Consider the following 21,472-nt stretch of genomic DNA (forward strand, 5'->3'; position numbering starts at 1 on the left):
CAAAAATGAGGCTACACCTATAATGAATTTTTTTTTTGCAAAGTTTAATTTGATGAGCTGTAATACTAAGCAAAAGTCAAACTAAGCCATAAAACAAATAGAGCCTTGTAAAAATTGTATGCTGATTGTCCTGGTTTCGGCTCGCATAGGATTACACTGATGTAATTTCCTCTTTTGATTAGTTCCTGCAATATTTTTTCTTATTCTCTAAGTACAAAAAACCCAGTGAAGCAGTCCCTCCTTGAGGGGGGTGGAAACCGAGCTCCACCAACCAAAATCCCAGGTAAACATAATTTAATTTTTTTTTATTCTTAAGTTATCAGTAACTCAGCTTTCTTTAAATGGATTCTAACCTTAGAGTACGACAGTGTTGTATCTGCTGAGCCGCAGAAACGTGCTTTTTTTTTTATTAGCGATGCAAAACCAGGGAAATATTCCTCCCCAGGTACGCCCGTGAAAGGCACGCACGCCACGCAGGGTGCGGGCTTGATACAGCTACTCCTTCCGCACAAAGGCCGCTTAGAAAAGCGCAAAGCATCATTACTGGTACCGTTTCACGCCCGGTGCCTTCAATAAAGCTGAGGGCAGAGCGGGCAGGGAGCTGGCGGTCAAGGGGCAGGCTCAGCCCGACCCAGCGCGCAGCCTCCCTCCAAATCTTACCTGCCCAACCCGCCGTGCTTTTGCAGTGAGGCGGCGTGCAAAACGACCCCCCTCTGCGATTGAAGATGGAAAAATCCCTTCTTTTATGCAGTTCTGTCTTTTCTCATCTCTATTTTTGTCATTGGCTGACAGGGTAGGAAGAGAGAAGGAACGGATGGGGAGGGAGGCACCAGGGAGAGGAAAATTCCCACCAGACCAGGCAACTGAAGTGAGAAGGGAGAGAGAAGAAGAAAACAGATGCTAATTCCTGACCTTCCCCTCTGCAAACGAAGTTCAGGCTCCTTTACAGGTGTTTGAGCTTGGTGAGTCTGTGGCAGGACCCTAAAGCCCAAACTTGAGCAGGTTTCCCTTCCAAGGAGGTCTCATCCCCTGACTTGGTTCCGCGACGTCGGGCGAAGTGCTTCTGGCAACGCAACACAGCCATGGTGGTTGGTGCCAGGCCGTGCTGTGCTGCTGGATGTTGGATCCCAAACTCCTGGGAGCATCAGCTGGACGGGCAGTTGCTGCTGTGCCTCCCAGCGATGCTGATGCCAATCGCAGAGTTCGGACTGGGAATAAGGGGTTGGTTAGTCTGTGCCCAGCTGCCTTCCCTCAGCCGCGGCGTGCTCCGAGCAGAGAGGCAGGACCAAGGGTGTTTTCTTCTACTCGCAAACAGCGGCAGTGCTGTGGAGACCTTGGTTTGGTGGCTTCCTGCTGAAACTGGAAGGAGGCCCAGTGCTTGTCTTAGATTTACTGATTTAGGAAGTTCTCTAGAGGCTGAGATTTCAGAGGAGTTTGGGTTTTGGCTTGGAAGGGTTGGCTTCTTGAATGAGAACCCAGCCGCTACGCAGCGAGCTGCAAAATGTCGAATCGGGAAGAATACGATTTGTTAAATTGTTCTGCAGAACAATGATTTTGGAAAACAAAACAGCAGCAACCAGAGAGAAAACCCCAACAAACAAAATAATATTTATTTCTGCCATGGCAGCTCTGTGAACTGAAAATGGGATGTTTTGTTTTGCTGGGCTCGTATGTAGAATGTGATTGTATCCAGTTGCAGACAAAAAAATATGTCTGGGCCTTGGAAGGGGGAAGAGGAGGGTGGGAAGATCTATGCCTGCAGAATCACTGATGCAGGAAGATGCAAGTGCTGTGTTGTGTCTAGTTGCATCATGTGTGAATCCATCAGCTACTTAAAGAAACAGCAAACTCGGTGCAACCTCTTACCGTGGTTTTTCCATCTGCTCCGTGATCCGCTGGTGATGAATGTTCAGCTTTGCCATCTCCTGCCCTTGAAGTCCTTGTGGGAGCTCCTGGTGATTTTTCTTGGCTGAAAAAATACCCAGGAATGTCTGCAAACTTCTGTGAAAAACCCTTTGTCAAATTGTTAGTGGCGTGCTGCGCCGTCGTTACATCAATGAAAAGTAACATTTGTTGATGACTCTTAGTTTGGTGTCTTTTAAAAGTTTTGTTGTATCCTGACTTTACACAGCAGTAACATAATAATTAGGGGTGGAAAATAACTGCTTCAGCTTCTAGTTTGGACCTTTGGGTGCAAGTGTGCGGCTTGAGTCCGTAACGTGCTGATTGTGAGGTCAAAGCTACTCTGAAAGTGCTGATTGAGGCTAGTCTTAGGAATAATTGCCCTCCTAAACCCTCGTGCATGGCTTAGCATTTTACTCTAAACCAAATCCTTCTCTCTCAGTTGCTCATTGAATCCCGGGAGAGCTGTCTGCCTCCACAAGGAATCTGTCAGCCTGTTACCGACAAGCTCATATCCATGTCTCGACCCGCTTAGGGACTGACCGTTTTCATTTTTAGCCTAGTTTTTCTTGGGAAAGCAGTTCTTTGCCATCCCAAGCAGTGTGTAGGGCTGTCTGTCTATCAGTTTCCATAATATTTTTCAAGCCTGTCAGCTAATTTCTATCAGTTTTGACAGAGGTAGAAGTTTCACTGATATTTAATTCTTGCGAGTTTTCCAGCATGGGTGGTGGGGGAGAGGGGAGACCCCATCACTGCTCCCGCTGAATGGAACTTCACAGTTGATACCTCTATTAGACATCAGAGACCCCACCTCGGTTTTGCACCTCAGCAGTAGGCATTTTGGAAAACCAAGCAGAAACACCACCAGTTCGTTTACTTGCTCGCTTACCCATTGAAGGGTTTGCTTTTTCAAATGCGTGATGGAACGACGACCACCAACACATTTCTGGGAAGTTTTGGCTCTGTTGTGTGCTGGGCAGTTCTCAGCGAGTGTGTGGTAGGAGCTGGGTCAGAAAGCTGGGTGTTGCTATCTCTACTTGTCCCAGGATCTCCTTCCCCAAGCAATACATTTTCATTTGTAATGATTACGAAAGCCTTTTTAAATTGACATCTGAAATACGGCCTTAATTACTGTGGGTAGTTTCAGTATTAGTCGCATTGGTACCACGTTGATTTTGGTCGTTCTACAGGAACACTTGTGATTTCACCGACCTGTAATGAGAGGAAAGATGGTGCTTGACACAGCAGAACCTCCCCAAATGTTTTGCAGTGTGAGCCGGAGCCGTCCTGCCTTTGCTCTGTAGCAATCGCAGGAATAGTACATTAACATAAGATGATGGGACTGCGCTGGTGTTAGGCATGTTTTGCACCGCTGAACTTTAAACTAACGCCTGCACAGAGAATGGCTCGGGTAAAACAAGGAAGAAGCTGAAAAACCGTGCGCCACTGCCACAGAGATAGCGGTTACACATCCCCTCCATTGTGCTCTCATTTGTGCACGCGAGTATATTACTATGGAAGGGCTGTTGTATTAGCAAAGGCTATCCTCAATGGCAGTAATTTGGTTTTGTCATGGTAATACAATGCTGATACACTGCAGACACAAAAGTGAGTTCTGCATGGCTTGGCAAAGAGATTTTCGCATAGCTGCTGGGTGAGTCCATTGGTTTCTCAATGTTCCTGAAGAGGAACGGGTCAATGGTAATTTTTAGGAAGGCAGATGCCCCTTGCTGAGCTTGTCTGACTATAAAGTGCTACACAAGACCTGCGACGTACATAGCATCCTCAGCCCCTCTGTGTAACTTGCAGACTGTTAAAACTGCACAGCAGGAATGAGGACTCTTTTAATCCACTGAATTTGCTGTTTAGCATGACCTGAATAATCCGGTAGGGCTAACGTGATCTTCGGCACTCGCACCCAACTGCCTGTTATCCTCCTTGAAGCTGCAGGATATCAAAGATATCTGACTGATTTGGACCGAAGAACATTGCTTGGATAGTGTCTGTGTGTAATTTGTTTTTCAGTGACATTGTTCCAGGCTATGCTATTCTCGATGCCAGTGAGTCTCTGTTTGTGTGAACTTTTAGATAGGAGCTCTCTCGATCAGGCTACTTCTTCTTCTATTGACCACCGCTGCCTGCTCATCATGACTTCCTTTATGTTTTGTCTTTGGTGGGAAATGAAAAGCAGAGGAGGGCAGAGCCAGTGTAGGAAAGTTAAAAATGTGCCAGTAACTGCCTAGCAGGAGGCAGACTCTTTCCTCCAGGTTGCTGGATACATGAAGGTAGAGCCTTGATTGGTGTAAATTGCTGTAGATGAGAAACTATTCTTATTCATTCAAATTGATAGCAGCTATATGGATGTTTAAATTCTTTCCCCCAGTTCAGCAGCACAGGACTGGTGGGATGATGTATATGAAGGATAGGAGCAAAGCGTCTTTTCCCATGGCTGGAGATCTTGGTGGTCAATGTTTGGTTACATCTTTCCACACACAGTAACTGGCTGAGCGTGTGTATTCTTCCTCTCCAATCTGCCTTAAAGAAATAATCATGTGGGAAAGGGCGGTATATTTTTGGGAAGGGTCTCCTGTTACTCGAGAGCTATGGCTCTGTCTGACTTGTAATCTACCCAGTCCTCTCTATCACTAATGTTAAGAGCTTGTCTGAGATTATGAGCAAAGGATGTTGATAAAGCAAACTTTCAAACCTAGCATCCTTAAGAGGGCATCCAAATGCTGCACTGTACAAAGGAATTGAAATTAGCTTTAATGCAGTTGGCTTCACCTGCTTTATGGAAGAGAGAAATATATTTTAAAAGGACATATTTCATGTAATCATGCTGGGTTTATCAAGTGCAGATAGATGTCTCCTAACAATACCCAGGAAGATTACAATTGTCAATCAGAGCAGAGGTCCTGTTCTTGCCTCTTTGCCTCCCTCCCCTGCTGCTCTGCCTTTCATGGGCATAGCAGCACCGAACAAGGCAAAGAGCGTAAAGAACTATTTAACCATCAAAAGACAGTGCCAGCCAAGCATGGCACTGACTTTCAGCTCCTAAACATGCCAATAATGAAGTTTTTAAAGGGAGAAATGTGCACAAAACAAGAGTGGAAGCCATCCTGTGTGGTCCCGTGAATGGTACACGCTTTCCTTCTGGGGCTTCTCAATAGCACGAGGGCTGCTGCAAAGCGGGCAAAACCCTCCTTGAGGCTTGAAGGACTCCTGGAACTTTTCAACTCATTGCTGGCTCCTCAAACCCCTAGCATCCTCCTCCTCTTGGCACGGCAGGGTTGATAAAATCAGATCAAGGCTTAGCATTTCTAAACAAAAGGGAGTGGTTAAATGGGCTTTTAAACACTGGAACCTGTCCAGCTTGTTGGGAGGCAAAGCCCGGAGGGGCGGGGTGAGGAGAAAGCGCAAGGTGCCAAACTCGGAGTAGAGTGGCACTTGTGAGCAAAGTTGTTGGAAAGTCGTTTTGTTGCTTGTGTTGTGCAGTGTGTGTGTGTGTGTGTGTGCGCGGAACAGATTGGCAGACGCCTGCGCCCACGAAGGCGGGCTGGGGGCCGGGGGGGAGGCAGCTTTGGAAAGGTGCCAGTTGTTCCATGGGCTTTCTGCCATCAGGATTTTTTTTTTTCCCCCCTTCCCTTCCTCCCCATCCCAGCCCCCAGACGCACACGAACAGGCTGGCAGGAAGAGCATGCTGAAAAGGATCTGACAGTTTGAACAACGCTCGATGACTTAGTTTGCTTTCCCTGACTTTGCGCCAGCAAGCAGGTCTATGGATGAAAGACTTTATTAGGCTTTTAAAGCCACTGACACAGGTCTTTCTTTGACCTGAGGTACTTGAGAAGAAACGAAAACAACGTGTAACTTTCATGGAGTTGAAAGACTGCCCAGATTGAAGAATACGGTTTACAAGGGATCCAAAGTATCACAAAACGCTTCCCAGGGTGAAGCGCGGCGGAGCGGAGCTGGGGGAGAGCCCGTCCTGGGCAGAGGGAGAAGACGTTCAGTCGCTGCCCGTGATGGGGAGGAGAGCTGATCCGGCTAATTAGGATATTACGAGATGATCGCATCCAGCAGAAGGTGCCGTAACTACCCATCGGCTTTCTGGGCGCCCAGTGGAGGGGAGGAAGAGAAATGGGCACTTGTAACCGCGCAGGCAGTCCCCGCGCTGGCCGGGTGCCGGCCTGGGGCCGTGCTCCACACGGCAGCTTCTGCTCGGCTCTGCTTGGACCTGTTGGGAGAGCCGTGGAAGAAAAGCCGTGTGCTGATAGCAGTGGTGGCATCCGCAAGGAAAATGTAGGACAGTTGGATCTTCCTCTTCCTGCAGCAATGCCGGAGAGTCTTAAAAGGGTCAGAGCTGGTTCCGAATATTACCTAAATTATCCCCTCTTCAGTCCTCAGGGGTAGAGGGAGAATTTCTCATTAACTTTCTGTATGCCTACTTTACTCCTCAAGGAGCTTGGTTGAGGGATTTTAACAAGGAAACCAAGAATTAGGCTTTGCTTATAAAAAATACAAATAAACAAGCCCCTCGGCGAGGAAAGAGATGGTATCAAGGAAACTGCAGGTGCCAAAGAAGGAATGGAGCAATGGATGCTAGAAGTAAGTAACTGTGTAAAGGAGCTCCCTGCTTGGAAAAGTAATAAAAAAAAGAGTGATTCATCCTTTTTTGTTTCTAAAGCCTCATAGAAGGAGAAAGATGGTAGGCCAGGTTTGTAGAATTGAAATAGTTTCTCAAAACTGGAGACCAGATGACTGAGAAACAAGTAATATGGATGCTGGCTTATCAGGCTTGGAGAAGAATCACAGAAACTGGAACTGCATCTGTTTAAGCCTCAGTAGGCTGGGGAAGGAGTTTTCATGGTTACAAGCCATGACTGAGAGGTTTTTCTGGAGCTCACTACAGGCCTGATCCTTCCTCAGACTGAAAATAAAAGGCTGCAGCCAGCGGCGACTGTGACTCTGGCAGCTCTGGGACGGGCCAGAGTTGTCACACGAGGACATCTTTCAGGAAAGCTCGAGGGAACAGCCACGTTTTCCCTGCAGGGCTCATAACACCTTCCGCTGTCTTCGAACCTCGCTCCGTTGGTAGTGCGGAGGGATGAGGGCTTTTGAGGCTGTCGCCGAGGTGGATGTGACGACAGCCACCTTCGCGCAGAGCCACCGCCGCCCTCGGTCGCTTGAGCACGGCTTTGCTCGCCTGGCAGAACGGCTCTGCAGCACGCTGACGGGCAGGACTTCCAGCCGGCGGCCGCGGAAGCGCTGGGTGACTCCTCCGGGGCCGCAGCGCGGATCTGCGAGGTGCCCCCGGGGGGGTGGGTTTGCCCCGGATGGGTCACCTGCATGGGTGGCCCTCGCCAGAGGGTCTGGTGGCTCGCTGGGATCTGTCCCCCGTGCGGAAGCAACGCGTGAACTGTGTCCCCAAAGGTTCGATGTTCACAGGGAGCCTGGAGGAGGCCGACTCAAACACGGAATTTGCTCCCGTCCCTTTCGTTTCGGGTCCCGGCGCCGTGTTTGCGCGTGCACAGGAGCACGCGGACGTGCCCGTGCTTCTTGTTTCCTTCCTATAGGACTGAATGTTCTGAGCGGTCGTGTTATTGTATGTGTCTGATGAGCCATATGGAAGCTGTGAGGCTTCAGGAGTGTTTTGGGAATATAATGCCAGGAACTGTTCATCTCGGCATCTCTTCCTCCTTACTATTGCACTGCTTTTGCTGTCATACCCACTTGAAGCTGTTTCCTTCCCCAAAAAGCTGGTATTTCCCCACCACAGTCTTCATTCTCCACGGCGTGGAAGGGCTTTGGGAAGTGCTGTTTGAGGCTCGCTGTGACTCGGTAATGCTTTGCAGAGCCCGTTCTGCTGTCGGGCTCCCTGCAAAGGGTTTGTAGCATGAAATAATTCAGCCTTTCTGATCAGAAAGCTTCAGTTTTTGCAGTACTATTAGGCAGACAAAAGGTGAATTAGCCCCACTCTGTGAAACAGCCCTGACACGGGGTGGTGCTGCTCTGTCACCAGCATTATTTCACAAACTGGTTTTCTACGGTCTTTGATTCCAACAAGGCAACTTGCAAAATACACAAAGGATCAGATTGTATCTCCTAGCGCTGGCTGGCGTTTCCTTCCTGTGGGACACCGGTGGCTGCTGCTTTCTCTCTTTCCACACCTTTGCTTCTCCTGACCTCCTTCCAGAAAACCCACTGGCAGTTGTTTAACAGTTTCGCTAGCGAGTCGGGCAGTGGGCACTTTTCCATACTGTGTGTTTTTCTCCTCCTGTGTTTGAAGAGCTTGTTCTTCCCCTGCACCTGTGGAGCTTGTTAATCTCTGTAGAAGAGTCAGTTCTTTGACTGCAATCCAAGCCTGCACCAGCTGAAGCAAACTGTGTCCTCCTGCCCTTTGAATGATCCTGATCTTATCTTTTGGTCCGGCTCAGCCCTGCACAGGTGAGGACTGCTGACGAAGTTGGGGTGGGATCGTGTAAGAGGGTGCACAGTTTGAAAAATTATAATCCTCCTTGCTGTGCATCCAGCGCCCAAGACATGACGCTTGACCCAGGGGTGAAGCTGGGGCTCCATGCATCTCCTCGCCTCTCTGTGGACGTGACCTGTTAACGTGGCAGTACTGGAGGCCAAAAAAGTACCAAAAATTATGATCCCACATGTGGCTGATGAAGAACTATGCTACCACGGGGATAACAGCACCATGTTCTCCAAGGGTCCTTATCGACGTGGGGCTTTACAGCTCCGATGCTGGACTGGGACATCTCAGTGGTGCAGCTCTTTTCAAGGGATGGGTTGTTCGATGTCCGCTGCCTGAGTTCAGCCGGGAGCAGTTCAGGACAATTTCTGTTCGAGCTGACTCTTTTCATGCAAAAAGCAGGAAGCGTGAGACCCATGCTACAAGTTTCTCTCCCCTTGATGCCATTTAACTAACTGGAAGGACTTTAATTATCACCCAGTTTTCGTGGCGTTGGGGGGAGTGTCTAACCTGGCTTAAGTGCTCTTTGAATCCTTTTAGCCCCTTGAGTTTTCTTAACCCCCACAATGCATTTTGTGATCCCTGCAGCCTCTGTGTGCTGTGCTGGGGGTAAATGCCAGGCGGTTTTACCGATACGCGTGTTGTGCGCCCGGCTCATCCCTCTACGGGCTGTTCATTTCCATATGAAACATTTCTTTAAATAGCAACAATCTCGGGGCCCGATTTAATTGTCCTTGCTGTGGCTGGTCTCAGTCATAGTGCCCTTTTGAACATCCTGACTTATAGTTTATTTCTGGTGATCTTTGTGGACCTGTAATTACTTCCCACCCATTTTTCATACCAGAAGTCCTACTCTACAGTCTGGTCCCAGACCTCTGCCACGTTCCTGCCGGTGATGCGTGTCACTGAGCAAGGATCTCGCTCTAGCTAGAAAATCCTGGTCTTTACGATGTGTTTCAGCTTCCCCAAGACTCTCTCCAAAGGAGTAAAGGGGCACCTGCATCACTTTTTGGCTGCCCTGGAGACCAGAGGAAGAGAAACCCTGTCCCAGTCCCAGTGCCCGAGGTGGTGGGGAGCCCCACGGGACACCCATGCTCACCCGTGCAGTCCCTGAGCCAGCTTGTCTGTGAGGTTGACCTTGGCAGAGGTGCCTGTGCACGCCCGGGGCAGCCCCGGCGTGCTGGAAACCAAACCCTGCTGCTGGAGAGGACCAAGCGTAGCGATGGGAAGCAAAAAAAATACTCATTTCCAAAGCAGCACATAGCACTTCTGAAGCAAGAAAGACAAGTCGGTGAAATGGATATATTTTAGTTGAGTACTTCTTGGTGTTTCTAAGAGGATTGGTTTTAAATAAACAGGTTTGTAAACAAACAGGTTTGCTTTTTCAGTAAGTCCCTTTGAGCGTACATCGTTTTTGATAATGAAACGGCTTTGTGCATGTCCCCCTGTTTCAATTTCCTTTCAAATTTAAATTTCCCTTGTAGGAGATAAATGTGCCTGATTATTTCTGAATAGCTTTTCTGTTAGTCCTTGCGAGGTAGTCCATATACATACATCTATATTTTTTTCTAGGTTTTTCTTCTTTTCCCCAAATATGTGTGCTGATCTTCTGTGTTCTTTTAATGTCTTCCAGGAGATTTCCATTCCCCACATCAAGACTTCCTAAATTGTCTCTTTAATCCCCAGGTTCTTAGTGCTTGGCAATGCTACTTGTTCTGAAGTGCTGTGATGGGAAGGTGGAGGGTGGGGGTTTTTTTCCCCCTCATTAGCTGCTTTTAGCATTCACCTCCTTTGTTTGTGTATCTTCTTTAAATCCCCTTCTCTTTGTGGGCAGGGCTTTGCTCTTCTGAGGTGTTAATAAGCCTCTGGCAGAGATGACATCTGTGGCAGAGGACATTACGTTCTGAAAAACATACTTCTTGTGTTATGAGGCCCGTTACCTCATCTGAGCAGCAACTACAGCTTTTAAAGAGCAAGGACAAAGGAAACACTGGCTTAGGGCTGCTTCGTGGTGGGTGTTTTTTTTATATATCAAGACTCTAGCTCAAAGTGTTTGTATGGGAGAGGGGGGAAGAGACTGCCGGGGGGAGGAACATAGAGGAAAACTTGTGAAGGGGAAAGGAAAAAGAGAAGAGGCTATTTAAAAATACCGTGCATCGCTTAAACCAACACCTAGTGAAGGATAAAGGCTTTACAGTGTGTATACGTGATCCATCCATCTGTTCATCCCTTTTATCCAATCCTATAGTCATGGGTATCATAAGAAGGAATAAGAGCGGTTAAAGCCTTCCCATCACAGGCACGTCAGATGTTCCACACTGAACAAGATCAAACCAGGGATTTGCAGCCTGTGGGATGCAAAAAGATGTCGTGGAGGGATAAGTGCTCTTCCCTTCCTTCCTATATCGTCAAATGGGAGGGGATCGTTTTCAGCAGGACGGAGAGGAGAGCGCTGGCATCACCCGCACCAGGGGATGTTAACGACTGGATTACCACCTTGCTGCTACCAGGTGTAACTGTCTAAAAAGTTGCAAACTGAGTACATCAAGACCTTATGTCGCCTTCTTGACCTTCTATCTTGATATGACTTCCCTGCTAAATATTTTTTTTGGGGGAAAAAAAAAAAGGGCTGGTGCCAATTCAGACTTCGGGCGGTGCAGGAAGTGTTTGCACTCCAAAATAATTTTGAATGAAAGAAAAGAGTTTTCTGTCCTCCTCCCATTCCATTTTCCTTTAAATTTCTTGTGATTTACCTGGGAACATTATTTTTGCAATATTTTTATTAGTTTCACGTTGCTCCACAGGATGTTGCAGTGGAAACACGACGGTGTGTGTTCTGGTCTGTGAAAGTCAGTCTGCCACGACGTACTAGATGACACATTCCAGGCTATTTTAAATTGAAGGTATCGATTATTTACTGGTAGCTGAGCACCTCGTTGGCTATCACATGGTTCTGTTGCAGCATTTTCGTAGTTGTTGGTATCTTGAAAGCCAAATAAAGCAAAAAGGTTCATTGCACAAGGTGCAGATGTTGATCTTTCCATCTCCAGTTGTCGGTGCGTGGAAGAGAAGTCCTTGCCGCAAACCGGGGGGGCTGACAAACTGGGGGGGCTGACTGATGGCGGTTACGCCGTTGCCCCTGAACCGCGTCGTGCCCGTGCCGTTACACAGCCCTCGGCAGCAGCGGGGGACTTGGGCTGCGCTGCCTTGATGCTGCTTCTTCCCCTCATCAAACCCTGCCCCGGCCCGACCCCCCGCGCGGGACCACCCTGGCAGACCCCCTGCGTGTCCTCAAGCAGCAACAGCCCCTTTGCCTGGGGGTTGCTGCTGTCTCCCCAAGGACACCTTTCCTGAAGTAGCTGTTCTCGGCTCCCGAGAGGCATCCAAACCCCTGTGTGAAAGCTGAAATGAGGAACGGGCTGGCGCGTGTTTTCGCGGCGGAGCTGGGTGACTTCTGTGCCTGCAGCCTGACGGCATCGCTGCTGCTGGCGTGACAAGTCTCTGCGTGTCGTAACCCTGGCACCAGTCAGTGCCACGGATGCAAGCCAGCCTCCTCTTCCATTACTCCCAGTAGCTCCTTCCCTTCCCTGCTTAGGGAAACGAGCTATTTATGGACCTGGACAAGGTGACCTCCATATGGCAGATTCTGCCACTCACCGTGGGGACTCGAGCTAGGCACATGCTCCTCGGGCAAGGCAGAGACACACTCTCAAGCGGTGGGCCCGTGCAACTGTACGTTGCTTTCAAAGCAGCAGAACGTTACTTTTCTTTCTTAAAAAATAAAAAAAAAAAAAAAAAAAAGACTCGGAAAGCAACTACTTTCAGCTTTGAAGGAAAACCATGCGTTTCTGCATATTGCGTGTTTGTAATATTCTGAACTTTTATTTGGAATATTATAAAAGAAATAATATAAATACTTGTCTATATATCCCCCCCGCGTACCGTCGGAAGGAGAGAACTGAGCACCTGTGCAAGGATAGCTGTCTTTCCCCCTGTAGCATCAATGCCCGCGTTATTCCCACCCCGGGGAGCTGCGCAAAGGCACTCTGCGTTGGGCAAAGCTCTGCCGCTGTAAACAGGGTGACCCAAATTTTTAAAGAAAAGGAGAGGCTGGAAGGAAGGGGAGCAGGAGGAAAGGCGGAGAATCCCCCGGGCGTGGGGGGGGGGCCGGGCTCACGCGGGGCTGCGTTCGAGCGGGTTGAGGTGATCGGTGGAGCCGCGCGGTGACCGAAGTTAGAGGCGAGGAGTTCCGTTCCCTGCGGCGTCAGACGGGAAAAAGCGCGGGTTTCCGCCGTCCTTTGCGTGCTATGCCCTAGAAAATGTAAGCCAGCCCGAGTGCCGCTGCCTTCGTGCCCAATTCTGCTGTTTGACCTGCGTGGTGCAGCCCTGTTGGTATAAAAAGATTTATGCAGGTTTAGTCACCAGCCAGTGTGGTGGTTTTTTGGGTTTTTTTTTCCAAGTGCCTCTGTCGGTATTGCAGTAACAGAATTGCAATTTTAGTGAAGAATCGCTCTTAATGATATTAGAGCTGCAAGGGAATCTGTGCTCTACAGCCCTAATTTCGAACTGTGGCACCCAGGTTTCCTCTGCGAAACCCTCTGGGTGTAGTAGCAGGCTTTCCACAGAGGCGTTATGTGCTGAAAGACCCCAGTTGTGCAAAACAACTTTAAAACCTATATATGTGATCTGTAAGGTGAAGAGGAGCCTACTCTGCCCTGTGTACCATGGCCTCCCGTTGGATTTCCTCGAGGCAAGGCAGTTCTCCTTACGCGGCTCCGCAGGTGAAATGTGCCGTTTGGGTTGTTGCAGGACACACGCGACATACAGGAAGGCGAGACCCCCTCTTGCTATTCGTGGCAATTTGGAGCTGCTTGAATAATTCATGGCAGATCTTAACTCTTTCTTTTTAACTGATACTTATTCAAAGGTAATATTTCTCTTTATCCGACTATTTTTGCTTATACGTTTTTGATGTAATAGGAGTAAGCTAGTAAGAATCGCCTCCTTTTAATGCTGAACAAGGTACTTTATTGCAATGAGCAAAACAATAGCAGCTCAACAGTTTGTTTTATTGGGTGTCCGAGGTGACGCGTTGTAACACCTTCTCTCTCCCTTCCTGCTCAGCTCCTCACTAGTATGCTCGTCGAAAGCCGGAATCCTGCTCATAAATCCCTGCTTCAGGCGGTGATGGAAGCAAACACAGTGGATACGTATTTCGCAGCCAGCAGGAATCCGTGGGTGTAGACATGCACAGAGTTTCACGAGAGGCATACGTTAAAAGTATTTAAGAGTTTGTTTTAAAGGATACGCTAAAGTCTACCTTTCTGCTGATGCATAAGTTAATACTCTAAATGTATTTACGAACCTGAATACCTTACTTCAAATGCGAGGGGGTGTCCTAGAACGGTATTTCAGGTCTCTCCGTGCAGATGCGTGTGAAAACCCACGTTTCGCTCATCCCAACCGTCGTTCTGCTCTCTTCCCGGTTGCGTTCCTGCTGGTCAGGTCTCCTTTCCAGGGGTGCCCACCCCCTGCTCAGTACAACGGCAAACGAGGCAGAGCCCCTCCCCGGGGGACTGCAATCACTGGGATTTTCAGCCTCCAAATGCAGATTCTAGATGCTTCATTAGGGCGGCCACGTTTGGGAACTGTTCTCCAGGGACACGATCCAACGTCTATTGAAAGGAGCAAAACACAAACCTCCCGTTGACATCAATTGTAATAGGTTTTGGATCAGCCCTTAAATGTTTTTCTATTCAGCATGTTTTTGTTTTCCTGTTTTGAATTACTTCCCCCCCTCCCCTCTCTGTCTATCCCCCATCCTTCTCCTTTGAAAATCAAAGTTGCCAGGTTGTAACGTGCTTCTGCTTTCCAGGCTGGGTGGGTTTGATCCGGGCTGCGTAGTGGGGATTTCTCATAGAGTACAAATAAATCTGGAGGATGTTAACTGTCCTGCGTGACCTGCTGGCTGTTACTTGCTTATGTAATTTATTTTAGGATTGTTCGGTTGTTTTGTTTGTTGGTTTGGTTTTTTTGTTTTTTTTAATTGGGATTTATACCTAAAAGCACCTCTCCTAAGCTCTAGATACTTGCTAACCCTGCCCAGCAGCCTACCAGTTCCGATCAGCCAAAAATATATCACCTTACTTGGCTTGTGGGCATTTTTGTATCTTTAAAAGTTAATCCAGCTCTAAGCTGGATTAATAATGGAACATCCCTTTAACTAAAGGCATGTAAGGTCAAGGCAGAGCTATGTGGATATTCTGGGCTGGCAACCAGAAAAGTAATTTTTTTTGTCCTAAATAGGACCCAATATGATTTATTTCATTGGTATTTTTCCTGCTGGAGTGAAGGAGGAGCAGAGGAGTGGGAACAGGGCTAGACTGATGGAAGAGCAGGCAAGCCGAGAGGTCAGTGGTGGTGCAGGGTATTGGGTGAGCAGGTCCCTAAAGGGAAGAAGACAGACCAGAAAAGCAGCAGCCTTTTGGGGGGGGAGCCTGAGGGCGAGATGAACTCGTTGCACAGATGAAAGAGAGGCAGGCTGGCACGAGGATGCTTTTTGAGATGCCGGGGCGCAAGCACACCCCGGCTGTGCTCGCGTGGTTCGTGTCGTCACCGGGGTGCTTTGACGTGCTCGCTTCGCCTCGTAAATCCCGGCTGCCTGCCATTTATTGGGCAGCGTCGTGTAATGTGCGGTTAGGATCACTGACTGTGCGTCCTCGGAGCAGCAAAACGCTTTTCCCTGTTACCCCTTGAATAAAGGAGACACACAGAGCTCTTCAGATACTCTCCTCCTCCCACTTCGGGTTCAGAGTCTTTAAAAATAAAACAGAAAGGAAATGGAGGGCCTGGTTTTTGCTTCCACGCCGGGCTGTTTCTATCGGCGGGTGCTTGCCTGGAGCCGGTTGACTCGCCCCGGAGTTGGAAGCAATGTGGGAGCCGCGTTGGGCCTTTTGATCCCCGAAAACGCGGTGGCAGGAGGGCGGCGGGTTTGTATCGGGGCGGCGTCCCCACGAAGCGCGCGCTGGGGTCGGATCCGGCAGCGCAGGCGCTCAACCGCAGCGAGCCCGGGCTGCCGCTCCTGAAGGCAATAGGAGGTGCAGGCAGCTTGAAGTCTGTGTTTTGGGGGCTGTTGTTTTTGTCCTGAAATGTTATTCTCTCCCTTTTCCTCTCTGGAAGCCCAGAAGTCCATCCTTTTAAGAGATCCCCAGTGGACAGGTTTCTGAAGCGTTCTCTTCGTTGTTTGTTTGAGTGCTTTTCCCCCGGTTTCTCCTGCTCTCTGACCGGAGTTGCTGGGACACCCCGCATCCCGTCAGCTACGGACGCCCGGCAACGCGCCCCAGCTCCTTCGGGGCGCGCTCGTCGGGTGGGCTGTTCGCGTGGTCCGAGGGCAAGGGCTGCGTCTCGCCCCGAGGCAGCGGGTGCTTTCGGGATCTGGAAGGCTTCAACAGGCAGATGTAAATCAGGCTTTGGTTAGCCTTAGTCTTCAGAGAAAAAAAACCTGATTTGGTCTTGCTTTCTCCACCGAAAGCCATTTCATTCACTCCCTTGGAGTCTTCCTGGCAGAGCCTTCAGCCATTTGGTGCTTTAATAAGGCTTATAAAGAGCACATGATATAACAGAAACAGGCTGTAAATTTCTTATCGTGGGGGATTTATCTTTTTCTTCCCGATGCTTCCAGGAGCCGGGACAGCGGCGGGTGGCCGAGGGGTCCAGCTGGGCACCCCGACTCCGTCAACCCTCACACCCTGCGCTTTCATAGACCGCATGTTTTAAATTGTCATAGTACAAAACTTGGAATTGAGCGCAAAATGCCGTATAGCTTGGGCTGTTCTGAGGGGGTCGTGCTTGAAACGCATGTAGGAGACACATTCATCTGTCTATATATACATCATGCGCTTATCGATGCTGAAGCATGCTTATTGACCATCCCAGTACGTTTATCAATGATGGATGAATCATTGATATTTTTAATACCAATTCCCCAAAATACTAAACCAAATGTGTTAGGCAGCGACATCACGAACAGCGGCACGCAGAGATCTCCTAACCAGGCCAAATGCTTCTTTCTTACCTATAAAACCCCATGTTCTAAGGCACATTAGCTGTAAATTCTTAACAGATGGGGCTGTAACAAGCTGTTAGAGAGCATCTCCTCTGCCGTGGGGATGCGCTGCTGAAATAAAGCCACGCGGCTGTCTGAGCCCTGATGAAACCGAGACGAGCTGGAGGAGGAGGCTGTCATCTGTCTAGGTGTTGATGTCCTGCTCATCACCCGGAGATCTAGTCAACGAGTTGACCCCCTGCTAAACTCTCTCGGCTCCTCCGCATATTTACGGAGGCACGAACGCCATGACGAGAGTTTCCTCTTGTTAAACACATGCCTTTGTTGTCCCGACCACGTCACGAGTGATTTGGAGATGGTCTAGGGAGCGCGGCGCGGGAGAGTGTTTGTGGGCAGGCCACGTGCATCCGTGGTACATTAAAGAGTCTGTTTGGGGCGGGGGGGGTTCCTCTCTCCCACCTTTTCGGGTGGTGGAGTCCTGTGGAGAGCAAATGAGACTTTATACGAGCCACATGACTGAGCTGCCTTTTGCATGGGTGTACAAACCCGTGGTGTAGTGTGCGCACAGTTACGGGAACGTAGGTATCAGTAAAATGTACCCAAACTTATATAGATGTTTTCGTATAGGTGTATAATGAGCAAGCCTACTGAACTATAGGAAGAATTGGGGAGTGGCTCGTTTTCCCAGAAAAGGAGGTTGACCTACAACTGTTCAATGTGATAAAATAATGAAAACCATTAGAACTGCTTCCGTACAGAGGTGACGCGTCTCACGAACCCTGCTTGAAACAATTCCACTGCTCCCTGTGTCTCAGGAACGTGTTTGAGAAGGCGATAAATGGTTTTTTCCTGGTTTTATAAAATGCTGTGGCCTTAATCTTGTGCCGCGCGTGTCTCCCGCCCCGAACAAACTGGAGGTCTTCTGAAGCCTTGTAAATCGTTGCTCCATAATCCCATAATGAAAAGCAGGATTACCCGCAGCGTAATGCGGGCAGGACGCGTCTTCGCGCGATGCTCGCGTTGGGCCCGTTACGCGGCCGGCGGTCCCAGCTGCCCCGCGCCGGAGGGACGCAGAGGCTGTCCTGGGTCCCGGCAGCACCTTCGCCCCACGTGAGCTCCCCGCTGCTCTGCCGTGGCAGTCTGAAGGATTTCAGTCCACCGCTTTATCAGGTGCTTTGCCCTCAGACGGAGTAAGGATCAGGAGAAAATTAAAATGCTCGCTAAAAGCAATTAACGAATACAAAAAAATTAATTTCCTTGTGTTTTTTTTTTTCCCCAGAATCCGTGCGACTACAATCCATTTTAAAGAACGCAGCATTCTTTAAAAGTGAGGATTTAATATTTAAAACTCAGCACCAACTGTTGGATTTGGGCTCTGTTGTGATAGTGGCTTGAACTTGCTCTCAGCTGTATTCAGCGGCAGGCCCGGGAAATGGGCCCTCTGTGCAACCTGTGAATAATTCAGGTGCCTCAAAATCACACAAGGGAATTTCTTTTTTTTTTTTTTTTAAACACCACCTAATCAGCCCTTGGCGCACAATGCCCCAAGAGTTTAATGAGATTCCAAAAAAGAGCCATCTCTAAACAGCTGCAGATTGAGCTTGTGTGTGTGTAAAATATGTAATTTTGTGTGTGGGTGTGTTTCTGTGTGTATACAAACACACGAACATAATGGAATAGTTGGGGAAAGTATTCTCATAAACGCTTCAGGAAAAAGGGGATTCAAATGAATTCGGTACGACCTAGCTGATACGCTTTTTTTTTTTAAAGTGATCTTCTGCATCTTCAAGACGTCCTTGTTTATTTTCTTTGATTGTGCTTTGATTTAAAATTCTAGGCTCATTAAATCCCATAAAAAGAAACATTTACATAATTTACAAGCTCTTTATATGAACATTTTAATAAAAGAATACACCTTTAAATCAAATCACAAAGGCTTATGACATCTTTGAAGGAGAAACTTATATTCCCAAACACAATAAACATTCTTCTATTACTATGTTAATTTGGAAAACAGGTCATGGGAAATTAAATTGCTTAAAATAGGTCACCAATTATAACTCTGCATTCTATTAAAGCAAATGCATCTCTGAAATCTTTATTAGTTTATTTTAATTAAAGGCAGAAAAATATTCAGTGCTAAATTATTGCCATTTGTGTGTTTTGCATTGATACGGACACACATTTATTATGCAGTGTAAAATGCTGCACATCTTTTTCATTATGATGCCTGTATTGTTCTCAGTTGCTTTACCCATAAAGTAAGTCTAGAATAATGTTGTGTTTTAAACATGAAAGGAGGGGTGCCCAAATGAAGTAACGGTGCAAATTTAATTTGATCGTTTATACAAGGAAACGCAAAAACAAACGCTATCTGTATTTGAAAACAGTTACTGACCTCCCCAAAATGATTACAGTGTAGGAAAGGCCTGAATTCCTCGTGTCAGGTATTTCTACACCGTATTGCAGTTCATATTATGTTTCTAAATTAAAGACATTGGGGTCTATTCCCCATTGATGTCCTCTCATAAATGCAGTTCACTAATGGTAATTATTGTACAAGTCTATGGTGAGAGCCGGAATCTACCCCGCGTGCCCGTGTTCGCCAACACCGCTCCCGAACCATGGCCGCAGCCCTCAACGGCGATTGAAACGGGCGCGAGTTGAGTCCCCTGGGCCACTCCGAAACCCCAGAGCGAGCGCCTGTGCGCGCGCGCTTGTCGCTGCGCAGGTCTAGCGGAGGTGCCTTAAGGCAGCCTTAGATATAATCTGTTCCTTTAGGCTGAAAGAGGGTCCTAAAGTGGCTTTGGCATTGGTAAATACCAGAACTGTGTAAAGGAGAATTTCACCAGTAGGCACCACGAAGCATGGACGAGCGCGGCTGCGGGGGGCTGCGGCCGCCGCGCCAGTCCGGGCTCTACCCTGCCCCTTGCGCTATCGAAAAGAAGGAACGTTAGCTTTTTGTGCATATAAGAAATGAAAATGTTGAGCGTGTGCAAACCCATAGGACGTCAGTAATGGTTTTTATGGAACGCCAGGAGCACCGTGTGGGCTTTTTAGGGTTCGTGAGCATACCGTTGCTTGAATTCAGTTCATGTTCTCACGTAGAACGTGGTTGCCCAACCCGCCTGGAGAAGGTCGCCATGCCTTCACAGAGCTGTTTAGAAATGGTTTGCGCAGATGCCACAGAGGAGTTTTTTTGCTGTAAGGCTTCCAAAGCAGGATGGCGAGAGGCTTGGATGGTCTTAAGAATTAGCAAAGAAACGTAAATGCCCTTTTGCCTTTAAGGTGTTGGTTCAAATTCAGCTTCCTTTCATGCTCACCGGCCTCTGGACCCCAAGAGTCCCCTTCCTGCTCGCGGGGCTGTTTGTAAGCCCTTCTGCAGGCTCCCAGCTAGCTTGTGGGTGGGCAGCAGCTGGACAGGGTCCTCCTCAAGGTAAGGGCAGACCTGCACATTCATCCTTAAATTCTTGTCTTCTGCAAGAAGAGAAGCAGCCAGTTTTGTTGTTCAGTCGTCTTCAGTGAAGACCTGCCAGGACAAAGCAGAACAGGATAGCAGTTTTGCTTGCTTGCCAATGGAGTCACCTATAGATTTCTTGTGCACTTTTTTTTTTCTTCTCTTAGCTGCTCGAAGCACGTCCTTAAAAGAGGCTCAAGAGATCTTTAAGTCTAAACAATAAAAGGCCTATTACTTACCCAGGAGACCAACAACAGCTCTCAAGGGTAAACCCGCATTAATTATGTATTTGAGCATTTGTATGTTACGCATTTAGACAGCGTACGTGTTGTTTACTGAGGAGCCGGTAATGGCTGTGAAGCGGTTGTGATGATCCAGGGTAAATACGACCGTCTGAGGATTTGAGGAGAAGCGGGTGGACACAGAAGCTGGTGGTGGAGCACCAGGCATCTCGCCTCCCTCGCCTGGCTGAATTGTGCTCGCTGCTGATACCTTGTCAGCCTCAGGACGCTGTAAACATGAATGCTGGTAACAGAAAGCCACGTACTTTTGCTGTTAAGGTCCTCAGACTGTTCTGTAGCCAGAATCTACCCTGTTGAACCTAGTAAAGCTGTATTTAGTTTGGTGGTTGCGAAGGAAAGGGATGCTCGTTTCTGTGTGAGTCCCTGGAAGATGGGAGCTCTTGAAAATTCTTTCTTGTAACCGTGAATGTAAATTCCCTTTAAAAAAATCAACCCAAAACTTACATGGTACTCCCGTCGGAATGCAGTGCCTCCCCACTGTCGAAACAGCAGAATTTCACAGAGGATTACGGTCAAACGTGGCTGTCTCCTTCCCCGGAGGAAGGAAAAGCAACCAGAACCAGAAGTCGAACCTCACCCCCAGCCTGCTGCTGCTGGCTGTGTTGCTGCTGTCACAAATCTGGATTCAGCAGAGACTCTTGTGGAGAACCCCCCCCTCTGCAAACCCACCGCTTTCTCAGGGGACCAGCTGGTGGGACGAGAGGTGTATTTTGGCCGGTCCTTCCTCCCTTCGTTTTGCACTAAAAGGTGTTTCCAGAAGAGATACTTGCTTCCTGCATGACTCTGTTTTTCTAACATTTATTGAAATGCAGTGTTCTAAATACAAACTAGATGGTTTTATGAGGATAACTTTTATTAGTGCCTATGTAGCTATTATACCGGGCAGCAGTAAAATAGAACAAGCAAATCTAAACTAAGGTCCATCAAGCACTTTTGTTGATTCTCTTCTGGAATCAAATTTGCTGAAGCCACATGGAAGTGCATTATTACTTCTCTGGAATAGCGTATATGTATTTCTTTCCACCTTTCTTACAGCTGGAAGCAGTTCATTGTTTTCAATAAAGATATAACTTAACAAGTTACAGTCATTATTGATCACGTTTATCATCTCTATTTTCCTCTGTGGACCTGATACTCTTCCCGTTAGAGCCAGTGAGAATTTACGCTTTTGTTTGCAGTTTTGACTCTGATACCTGAGGAATTTGCACAGACATGAGGGGTCTCATGTCGCAGGGGTTGCTTGTATGAGTTGAGAGTAATGGGTT

Source organism: Phaethon aethereus (assembly GCF_964289735.1).
Source record: "Phaethon aethereus genome assembly, chromosome: 16".
Taxonomy (NCBI): Eukaryota; Metazoa; Chordata; class Aves; order Phaethontiformes; family Phaethontidae; genus Phaethon; species Phaethon aethereus.